Source organism: Taudactylus pleione, unplaced genomic scaffold (genome assembly GCF_031769625.1).
Source record: "Taudactylus pleione unplaced genomic scaffold, aTauple2 ptg001353l, whole genome shotgun sequence".
NCBI classification, from domain to species: Eukaryota; Metazoa; Chordata; class Amphibia; order Anura; family Myobatrachidae; genus Taudactylus; species Taudactylus pleione.
Genome location: NW_028285753.1, coordinates 262,172 through 274,261, shown reverse-complemented (window position 1 = coordinate 274,261; position 12,090 = coordinate 262,172). Strand labels below are relative to the sequence as shown.

The 12,090-nt window shown below is 36.5% G+C and overlaps 1 protein-coding gene across 1 annotated transcript in view; it reads right to left on the bottom strand.

The window, feature by feature from the left end:
- SH3BP1 (SH3 domain binding protein 1) overlaps nucleotides 1-12,090 on the bottom strand; it is a 263,120-nt gene that overhangs the window by 168,446 nt on the left and 82,584 nt on the right. The window lies entirely within an intron of this gene.

Here is a 12,090-nt window from a genome sequence, read left to right as displayed (position 1 = left end):
GGTATAGTAATAATAGGCATAGTAATAGAAGGATTGGTATGTGACATGGTATAGTAATAATAGGCACTATAATAGGAGGATTGGCATGTGACATGGTATAGTAATAATAGGCACAGTAATAGAAGGATTGGCATGTGACATGGTATAGTAATAATAGAAGGATTGGCATGTGAAATGGTATAGTAATAATAGGTGTAGTAATAGAAGGATTGGCATGTGACATGGTATAGTAATAATAGGTGTAGTAATAGAAGGATTGGCATTTGACATAGTATAGTAATAATAGGTACAGTAATAGAAGGATTGGTAAGTGACATGGTATAGTAATAATAGGCAGTAATAGAAGGATTGGTATGTGACATGGTATAGTAATAATAGGCAGTAATAGAAGGATTGGTATGTGACATGGTATAGTAATAATAGGCAGTAATAGAAGGATTGGTATGTGACATGGTATAGTAATAATAGGCAATAATAGAAGGATTGGTATGTGACATGGTATAGTAATAATAGGCAGTAATAGAAGGATTGGCATGTGACATGGTATAGTAATAATAGGTTTAGTAATAGAAGGATTGGTATGTGACATGGTATAGAAATAATGGGCAGTAATAGAAGGAATGGCATGTGACATGGTATATTAATAATAGGCATAGTAATAGAAGGAATGGCATGTGACATGGTATAGTAATAATAGGCATAGTAATAGAAGGATTGGTATGTGACATGGTATAGTAATAATAGGCACTATAATAGGAGGATTGGCATGTGACATGGTATAGTAATAATAGGCATAGTAATAGAAGGAATGGCATGTGACATGGTATAGTAATAATAGGCGTAGTAATAGAAGGAATGGCATGTGACATGGTATATTAATAATAGGCATAGTAATAGAAGGAATGGCATGTGACATGGTATAGTAATAATAGGCGTAGTAATAGAAGGATTGGCATGTGACATGGTATAGTAATAAGAGGCACAGTAATAGAAGGATTGGTATGTGACATGGTATAGTAATAATAGGCAGTAATAGAAGGATTGGCATGTGACATGGTATAGTAATAATAGACATAGTAATAGAAGGATTGGCATGTGACATGGTATAGTAAGAATAGGCAGTAATAGAAGGATTGGCATGTGACATGGTAAAGTAATGATAGGCATAGTAATAGAAGGATTGGTATGTGACATGGTATAGTAATAATAGGCATAGAAATAGAAGGCTTGGCATGTGACATGGTATAGGCAGTAATAGAAGGATTGGCATGTGACATGGTATAGTAATAATAGGCACAGTAATAGAAGGATTGGCATGTGACATGGTATATTAATAATAGGCACAGTAATAGAAGGATTGGAATGTGACATGGTATAGTAGTAATAGGCACTATAATAGGAGGATTGGAATGTGACATGGTATAGAAATAATAGGCAGTAAAAAAAGGATTGGCATGTGACGTATAGTAATAATAGGCAGTAATAGAAGGATTGGCATGTGACATGGTGTAGTAACAGAAGGATTGGCATGTGACATGGTATAGGCAGTAATAGAAGGATTGGCATGTGACATTGTATAGTAATAATAGGCACAGTAATAAAAAGATTGCTATGTAACATGGTATAGTAATAATAGGTGTAGTAATAGAAGGATTGGCATGTGACATGGTATAGTAATAGGCACAGTAATAGAAGGATTGGTATGTAACATGGTATAGTAATAATAGGTAGTAATAGAAGGATTGGGATGTGACATGTTATAGTAATAATAGGCAGTAATAGAAGGATTGGCATGTGACATGGTATGGTAATAATAGAAGGATTGGCATGTGACATGGTAAAGTAATAATAGGCAGTAATAGAAGGATTGGTATGTGACATGGTATAGTAATAATAGGTTTAGTAATAGAAGGATTGGCAAGTGACATGGTATAGTAATAATAGAAGCATTGGCATATGACATGGTATAGAAATAATAGGCAGTAAGAGAAGGATTGGCATGTGACATGGTATAGTAATAATAGGCACAGTAATAGAAGGATTGGTATGTGACATGGTATAGTAATAATAGGCAGTAATAGAAGGACTGGTATGTGACATGGTATAGTAATAATAGGTGTAGTAATAGAAGGATTGGCATGTGACATGGTATAGTAATAATAGGCGTAGTAATAGAAGGATTGGCATGTGACATGGTATAGTAATAATAGGCACAGTAATAGAAGGATTGGTATGTAACATGGTATAGTAATAATAGGTGTAGTAATAGAAGGATTGGCATGTGACATGGTACAGTAATAATAGGCACAGTAATAGAAGGATTGGCATGTGACATGATATGGTGGTAATAGAAGGATTGGTATGTGACATGGTATAGTAATAGGTGTAGCAATAGAAGGATTGGTATGAGACATGGTATAGTAATAATAGGCATAGTAATAGAAGGATTGGCATGTGACATGGTATAGTAATAATAGGCAGTAATAGAAGGATTGGCATGTGACATGGTATAGTAATAATAGGCATTAATAGAAGGATTGGCATGTGACATGGTATAGTAATAATAGGCATTAATAGAAGGATTGGCATGTGACATGGTATAGTAATAATAGGCAGTAATAGAAGGATTGGCATGTGACATGGTATAGTAATAATAGGCATTAATAGAAGGATTGGCATGTGACATGGTATAGTAATAATAGGCATTAATAGAAGGATTGGCATCTGACATGGTATAGTAATAGGTGTAGTAATAGAAGGATTGGCATGTGACATGGTATATTAATAATAGGCACAGTAATAGAAGGATTGGTATGTGACATGGTATAGTAATAATAGGTGTAGTAATAGAAGGATTGGCATGTGACATGGTATAGTAATAATAGGCACAGTAATAGAAGGATTGGCATGTGACATGGTATAGTAACAATAGAAGGATTGGCATGTGACATGGTATAGTAATAATAGGCACAGTAATAGAAGGATTGGTATGTAACATGGTATAGCAATAATAGGCACAGTAATAGAAGGATTGGCATGTGACATGGTATAGTAATAATAGAAGGATTGGCATGTGACATGGTATAGCAATAATAGAAGGATTAGCATGTGACATGGTATAGTAATAATAGGCAGTAATAGAAGGATTGGTATGTGACATGGTATAGTAATAATAGGCACAGTAATAGAAGGATTGGTATGTAACATGGTATAGTAATAATAGGCAGTAATAGAAGGATTGGTATGTGACATGGTATAGTAATAATAGGCATTAATAGAAGGATTGGGATGTGACATGTTATAGTAATAATAGGCACAGTAATAGAAGGATTGGCATGTGACATGGTATGGTAATAATAGAAGGATTGGCATGTGACATGGTAAAGTAATAATAGGCAGTAATAGAAGGATTGGTATGTGACATGGTATAGTAATAATAGGTTTAGTAATAGAAGGATTGGCAAGTGACATGGTATAGTAATAATAGAAGCATTGGCATATGACATGGTATAGAAATAATAGGCAGTAAGAGAAGGATTGGCATGTGACATGGTATAGTAATAATAGGCACAGTAATAGAAGGATTGGTATGTGACATGGTATAGTAATAATAGGCAGTAATAGAAGGACTGGTATGTGACATGGTATAGTAATAATAGGTGTAGTAATAGAAGGATTGGCATGTGACATGGTATAGTAATAATAGGCGTAGTAATAGAAGGATTGGCATGTGACATGGTATAGTAATAATAGGCACAGTAATAGAAGGATTGGTATGTAACATGGTATAGTAATAATAGGTGTAGTAATAGAAGGATTGGCATGTGACATGGTACAGTAATAATAGGCAAAGTAATAGAAGGATTGGCATGTGACATGATATGGTGGTAATAGAAGGATTGGTATGTGACATGGTATAGTAATAGGTGTAGCAATAGAAGGATTGGTATGAGACATGGTATAGTAATAATAGGCATAGTAATAGAAGGATTGGCATGTGACATGGTATAGTAATAATAGGCAGTAATAGAAGGATTGGCATGTGACATGGTATAGTAATAATAGGCATTAATAGAAGGATTGGCATGTGACATGGTATAGTAATAATAGGCATTAATAGAAGGATTGGCATGTGACATGGTATAGTAATAATAGGCAGTAATAGAAGGATTGGCATGTGACATGGTATAGTAATAATAGGCATTAATAGAAGGATTGGCATGTGACATGGTATAGTAATAATAGGCATTAATAGAAGGATTGGCATCTGACATGGTATAGTAATAGGTGTAGTAATAGAAGGATTGGCATGTGACATGGTATATTAATAATAGGCACAGTAATAGAAGGATTGGTATGTGACATGGTATAGTAATAATAGGTGTAGTAATAGAAGGATTGGCATGTGACATGGTATAGTAATAATAGGCACAGTAATAGAAGGATTGGCATGTGACATGGTATAGTAATAATAGAAGGATTGGCATGTGACATGGTATAGTAATAATAGGCACAGTAATAGAAGGATTGGTATGTAACATGGTATAGCAATAATAGGCACAGTAATAGAAGGATTGGCATGTGACATGGTATAGTAATAATAGAAGGATTGGCATGTGACATGGTATAGCAATAATAGAAGGATTAGCATGTGACATGGTATAGTAATAATAGGCAGTAATAGAAGGATTGGTATGTGACATGGTATAGTAATAATAGGCACAGTAATAGAAGGATTGGTATGTAACATGGTATAGTAATAATAGGCAGTAATAGAAGGATTGGTATGTGACATGGTATAGTAATAATAGGCATTAATAGAAGGATTGGAATGTGACATGGTATAGTAATAATAGGCACAGTAATAGAAGGATTGGTATGTGACATGGTATAGTAACAATAGGTGTAGTAATAGAAGGAGTGGTATGTGACATGGTATAGTAATAATAGGCAGTAATAGAAGGATTGGCATGTGACATGGCATAGCCATTTTAGGCAGTAATAGAAGGATTGATATGTGACATGGTATAGTAATAATAGGCACAGTAATAGAAGGATTGGCATGTGACATGGTATAGTAATAATAGGCACAGTAATAGAAGGATTGGTATGTAACATGGTATAGTAATAATAGGTAGTAATAGAAGGATTGGTATGTAACATGGTATAGTAATAATAGGTAGTAATAGAAGGATTGGCATGTGACATGGTATAGTAATAATAGGCAGTAATAGAAGGATTGGTATGTGACATGGTATAGAAATAATAGGCAGTAATAGAAGGATTGGTATGTGACATGGTATAGTAATAATAGGCATTAATAGAAGGATTGGTATGTGACATGGTATAGTAATAATAGGTGTAGTAATAGAAGGATTGGCATGTGACATGGTATAGTAATAATAGAAGGATTGGCATGTGACATGGTATAGTAATAATAGGCACAGTAATAGAAGGATTGGTATGTGACATGGTATAGTAATAATAGGCAGTAATAGAAGGATTGGTATGTGACATGGTATAGTAATAATAGGCATTAATAGAAGGATTGGCATGTGACATGGTATAGTAATAATAGGTAGTAATAGAAGGATTGGCATGTGACATGGTATAGTAATAATAGGCATTAATAGAAGGATTGGCATGTGACATGGTATAGTAATAATAGGTAGTAATAGAAGGATTGGTATGTGACATGGTATAGTAATAATAGGTAGTAATAGAAGGATTGGCATGTGACATGGTATAGTAATAATAGGTAGTAATAGAAGGATTGGCATGTGACATGGCATAGTAATTTTAGGCAGTAATAGAAGGATTGGTATGTGACATGGTATAGTAATAATAGGTGTAGTAATAGAAGGATTGGTACGTGACATGGTATAGTAATAATAGAAGGATTGGCATGTGACATGGTATAGTAATAGGTGTAGTAATAGAAGGATTGGCATGTGACATGGCATAGTAATAATAGGCACAGTAATAGAAGGATTGGCATGTAACATGGTATAGTAATAATAGGCAGTAATAGAAGGTTTGGCATGTGACATGGCATAGTCATTTTAGGCAGTAATAGAAGGATTGGTATGTGACATGGCATAGTCATTTTAGGCAGTAATAGAAGGATTGGTATGTGACATGGTATAGTAATAATAGGCAGTAATAGAAGGATTGGCATGTGACATGGTATAGTAATAATAGGCAGTAATAGAAGGATTGGCATGTGACATGGCATAGTAATAATAGGCAGTAATAGAAGGATTGGCATGTGACATGGTATAGTAATAATAGGTTTAGTAATAGAAGGATTGGCATGTGACATGGTATAGTAATAATAGGCACAGTAATAGAAGGATTGGTATGTAACATGGTATAGTAATAATAGGCACAGTAATAGAAGGATTGGTATGTAACATGGTATAGTAATAATAGGCAGTAATAGAAGGATTGGCATGTGACATGGTATAGTAATAATAGGCAGTAATAGAAGGATTGGCATGTGACATGGTATAGTAATAATAGGCAGTAATAGAAGGATTGGCATGTGACATGGTATAGTAATAGGTGTACCGTGTTTCCCCGATAATAAGACCTACCCCGAAAATAAGACCTACCCTTAATTTTGAAACCCGGTCCAAATTAAGCCCTTCCCCGAAAATAAGACCTACCCCGAAAATAAGACCTACCCTTAATTTTGAAACCCGGTCCAAATTAAGCCCTTCCCCGAAAATAAGACCTACCTGAACTCATTTTCAGCTGGGAACGCTGCAGAGACCAGCGTTCCCAGTCATGCAGTGCGCGGGTGACGTCATGACGTCACCCGCGCGCTGAGGATCCTGTGCCGCCGCGCCTGCTGGATCATGTTAGATCCAGTCAGCGCGCAGGTGAGAGCGACATCCCGGACGGCGGCGAGTCAGGTAAGTTCACTACAGTAAGGGATACTGCTAAAGGGGGGGACCTGCATAAGCGGGACTTCCACAAGGGGGCCTGCAAGGTGGGGGCATGCATAAGCGGCACTTCCAGAAGGGGGGGCATGCATAAGCGGCACTTCCACAGGGGGGGGGGCATGCAAAAGGGGCACTTCTGCAAGGGGGCCTGCAAGGGGGTGGCCTGCATAAGGGCACTGCTGTAAAAAAATGAATATAAGACCTATGGTGTTTTTGTTAACAAAAAAAAAATAAGACAGTGTCTTATTACCGGGGAAACACGGTAGTAATAGAAGGATTGGTATGTAACATGGTATAGTAATAGGCATTAATAGAAGGATTGGCATGTGACATGGTATAGTAATAATAGGTGTAGTAATAGAAGGATTGGCATGTGACATGGTATAGTAATAATAGGTGTAGTAATAGAAGGATTGGTATGTAACATGGTATAGTAATAATAGGTGTAGTAATAGAAGGATTGGTATGTGACATGGTATAGTAATAATAGGTGCAGTAATAGAAGGATTGGCATGTGACATGGTATAGTAATAATAGGTGCAGTAATAGAAGGATTGGTATGTGACATGGTGTAGTAATAATAGGTGCAGTAATAGAAGGATTGGCATGTGACATGGTATAGTAATAATAGGTGCAGTAATAGAAGGATTGGCATGTGACATGGTATAGTAATAATAGGCAGTAATAGAAGGATTGGCATGTGACATGGTATAGTAATAATAGGTAGTAATAGAAGGATTGGTATGTGACATGGTATAGTAATAATAGGTAGTAATAGAAGGATTGGTATGTGACATGGTATAGTAATAATAGGTTTAGTAATAGAAGGATTGGTATGTAACATGGTATAGTAATAATAGGAAGTAATAGAAGGATTGGTATGTAACATGGTATAGTAATAATAGGTAGTAATAGAAGGATTGGTATGTGACATGGTATAGTAATAATAGGCAGTAATAGAAGGATTGGCATGTGACATGGTATAGTAATAATAGGTGCAGTAATAGAAGGATTGGCATGTGACATGGTATAGTAATAATAGGCAGTAATAGAAGGATTGGCATGTGACATGGTATAGTAATAATAGGCAGTAATAGAAGGATTGGCATGTGACATGGTATAGTAATAATAGGTGCAGTAATAGAAGGATTGGCATGTGACATGGTATAGTAATAATAGGCAGTAATAGAAGGATTGGTATGTGACATGGTATAGTAATAATAGGTTTAGTAATAGAAGGATTGGCATGTGACATGGTATAGTAATAATAGGCAGTAATAGAAGGATTGGTATGTAACATGGTATAGTAATAATAGGCAGTAATAGAAGGATTGGCATGTGACATGGTATAGTAATAATAGGCACAGTAATAGAAGGATTGGCATGTGACATGGTATAGTAATAATAGGCAGTAGTAGAAGGATTGGCATGTGACATGGTATAGTAATAATAGGCAGTAATAGAAGGATTGGCATGTGACATGGTATAGTAATAGGTGTACCGTGTTTCCCCGATAATAAGACCTACCCCGAAAATAAGACCTACCCTTAATTTTGAAACCCGGTCCAAATTAAGCCCTACCCCGAAAATAAGACCTACCTGAACTCATTTTCAGCTGGGAACGCTGCAGAGACCAGCGTTCCCAGTCATGCAGTGCGCGGGTGACGTCATTACGTCACCCGCGCGCTGAGGATCCTGTGCGGCCGCGCCTGCTGGATCATGTTAGATCCAGTCAGCGCACGGGTGAGAGCGACATCCCGGACGGCGGCGAGTCAGGTAAGTTCACTACAGTAAGGGACACTGCTACAGGGGGGGACCTGCATAAGCGGCACTTCCACAAGGGGGCCTGCAAGGTGGGGGCATGCATAAGCGGCACTTCCACAAGTGGGGGTCATGCATAAGCGGCACTTCCACAAGGGGGGGGCATGCATAAGGGGCACTTCTGCAAGGGGGGGGCCTGCATAAGGGGCACTTCTGCAAGGGGGTGGCCTGCATAAGGGCACTGCTGTAAAAAAATTAATATAAGACCTACCCCGAAAATAAGCCCTATGGTGTTTTTGTTAACAAAAAAAAAATAAGACAGTGTCTTATTATCGGGGAGACACGGTAGTAATAGAAGGATTGGCATGTGACATGGTATAGTAATAATAGGTGTAGTAATAGAAGGATTGGCATGTGACATGGTATAGTAATAATAGGTGTAGTAATAGAAGGATTGGTATGTAACATGGTATAGTAATAATAGGTGTAGTAATAGAAGGATTGGTATGTGACATGGTATAGTAATAATAGGTGTAGTAATAGAAGGATTGGCATGTAACATGGTATAGTAATAATAGGTGTAGTAATAGAAGGATTGGCATGTGACATGGTATAGTAATAATAGGTGTAGTAATAGAAGGATTGGTATGTAACATGGTATAGTAATAATAGGTGTAGTAATAGAAGGATTGGCATGTGACATGGTATAGTAATAATAGGCAGTAATAGAAGGATTGGCATGTGACATGGTATAGTAATAATAGGCACAGTGATAGAAGGATTGGCATGTGACATGGTATAGTAATAATAGGCACAGTAATAGAAGGATTGGTATGTGACATGGTATAGTAATAATAGGCACAGTAATAGAAGGATTGGTATGTGACATGGTATAGTAATAATAGGCAGTAATAGAAGGATTGGTATGTGACATGGTATAGTAATAATAGGCAGTAATAGAAGGATTGGCATGTGACATGGTATAGTAATAATAGGTAGTAATAGAAGGATTGCCATGTGACATGGTGTAGTAATAATAGGCACAGTAATAGAAGGATTGGTATGTAACATGGTATAGTAATAATAGGCAGTAATAGAAGGATTGGTGTGTGACATGGTATAGTAATAATAGGCAGTAATAGAAGGATTTGTATGTGACATGGTATAGTAATAATAGGCATTAATAGAAGGATTGGCATGTGACATGGTATAGTAATAATAGGCAGTAATAGAAGGATTGGTATGTGACATGGTACAGTAATAATAGGCAGTAATAGAAGGATTGGCATGTGACATGGTATAGTAATAATAGGCATTAATAGAAGGATTGGCATGTGACATGGTATAGTAATAATAGGCAGTAATAGAAGGATTGCCATGTGACATGGTATAGTAATAGGTGTAGTAATAGAAGGATTGGCATGTGACATGGTATAGTAATAATAGGCAGTAATAGAAGGATTGGCATGTGACATGGTACAGTAATAAATAATAGGCAGTAATAGAAGGATTGGTATGTGACATGGTACAGTAATAATAGGCAGTAATAGAAGGATTGGCATGTGACATGGTATAGTAATAATAGGCAGTAATAGAAGGATTGGTATGTGACATGGTATAGTAATAATAGGCATTAATAGAAGGATTGCCATGTGACATGGTATAGTAATAGGTGTAGTAATAGAAGGATTGGCATGTGACATGGTATAGTAATAATAGGCAGTAGTAGAAGGATTGGTATGTGACATGGTATAGTAATAATAGGCATTAATAGAAGGATTGGCATGTGACATGGTATAGTAATAATAGGCAGTAATAGAAGGATTGGCATGTGACATGGTATAGTAATAATAGGTGTAGTAATAGAAGGATTGGCATGTGACATGGTATAGTAATAATAGGTGTAGTAATAGAAGGATTGGTATGTGACATGGTATAGTAATAATAGGCAGTAATAGAAGGATTGGCATGTGACATGGTATAGTAATAATAGGTGTAGTAATAGAAGGATTGGCATGTGACATGGTATAGTAATAATAGGTGTAGTAATAGAAGGATTGGCATGTGACATGGTATAGTAATAATAGGTGTAGTAATAGAAGGATTGGCATGTGACATGGTATAGTAATAATTGGTGTAGTAATAGAAGGATTGGCATGTGACATGGTATAGTAATAATAGGCAGTAATAGAAGGATTGGCATGTGACATGGTATAGTAATAATAGGCATTAATAGAAGGATTGGCATGTGACACGGTATAGTAATAATAGGCATTAATAGAAGGATTGGCATGTGACATGGTATAGTAATAGGTGTAGTAATAGAAGGATTGGCATGTGACATGGTATAGTAATAATAGGCACAGTGATAGAAGGATTGGCATGTGACATGGTATAGTAATAATAGGCACAGTAATAGAAGGATTGGCATGTAACATGGTATAGTAATAATAGGCAGTAATAGAAGGATTGGCATGTGACATGGTATAGTAATAATAGGCACAGTAATAGAAGGATTGGCATGTAACATGGTATAGTAATAATAGGCACAGTAATAGAAGGATTGGTATGTGACATGGTATAGTAATAATAGGCACAGTAATAGAAGGATTGGCATGTGACATGGTATAGTAATAACAGGCACAGTAATAGAAGGATTGGTATGTAACATGGTATAGTAATAATAGGCAGTAATAGAAGGATTGGCATGTGACATGGTATAGTAATAATAGGCACAGTAATAGAAGGATTGGAATGTGACATGGTATAGTAATAATAGGCAGTAATAGAAGGATTGGCATGTGACATGGCATAGCCATTTTAGGCAGTAATAGAAGGATTGGTATGTAACATGGTATAGTAATAATAGGTTTCGTAATAGAAGGATTGGCAAGTGACATGGTATATTAATAATAGAAGGATTGGCATATGACATGGTATAGTAATACTAGAAGGATTGGCATGTGACATGGTATAGAAATGATTGGCATGTGTCATTGGGTCATAATAATATGAATTGTAATAGCAGGATTGCCATGTGCTATGTTTGGAAATGGTGTGTGTGCAGGTGTTGATATTGCAGAGTTATATAGGTACACACCACCGGATGACTCACACTATGAACATCCCACTTACATAACCAGTGATATTGGTTTATTGAGAGATAACAGGTACAGCCGTACTCACTGTTATACACACTGGTAGATGGAGCATTGCTTTAGCAATGAGTGGTTCTATACAGCTCACTTGCCATATACGGTCATAATACAGACAGTCGGGTTGACAGCACTTAAAATGCCACCTCTGAAATCCCGACACCAGTCAGAATCCTGACACCAGCATCCTAACAGTAAGTATTGGGGTCAGGGGAGGGTTAATGTTA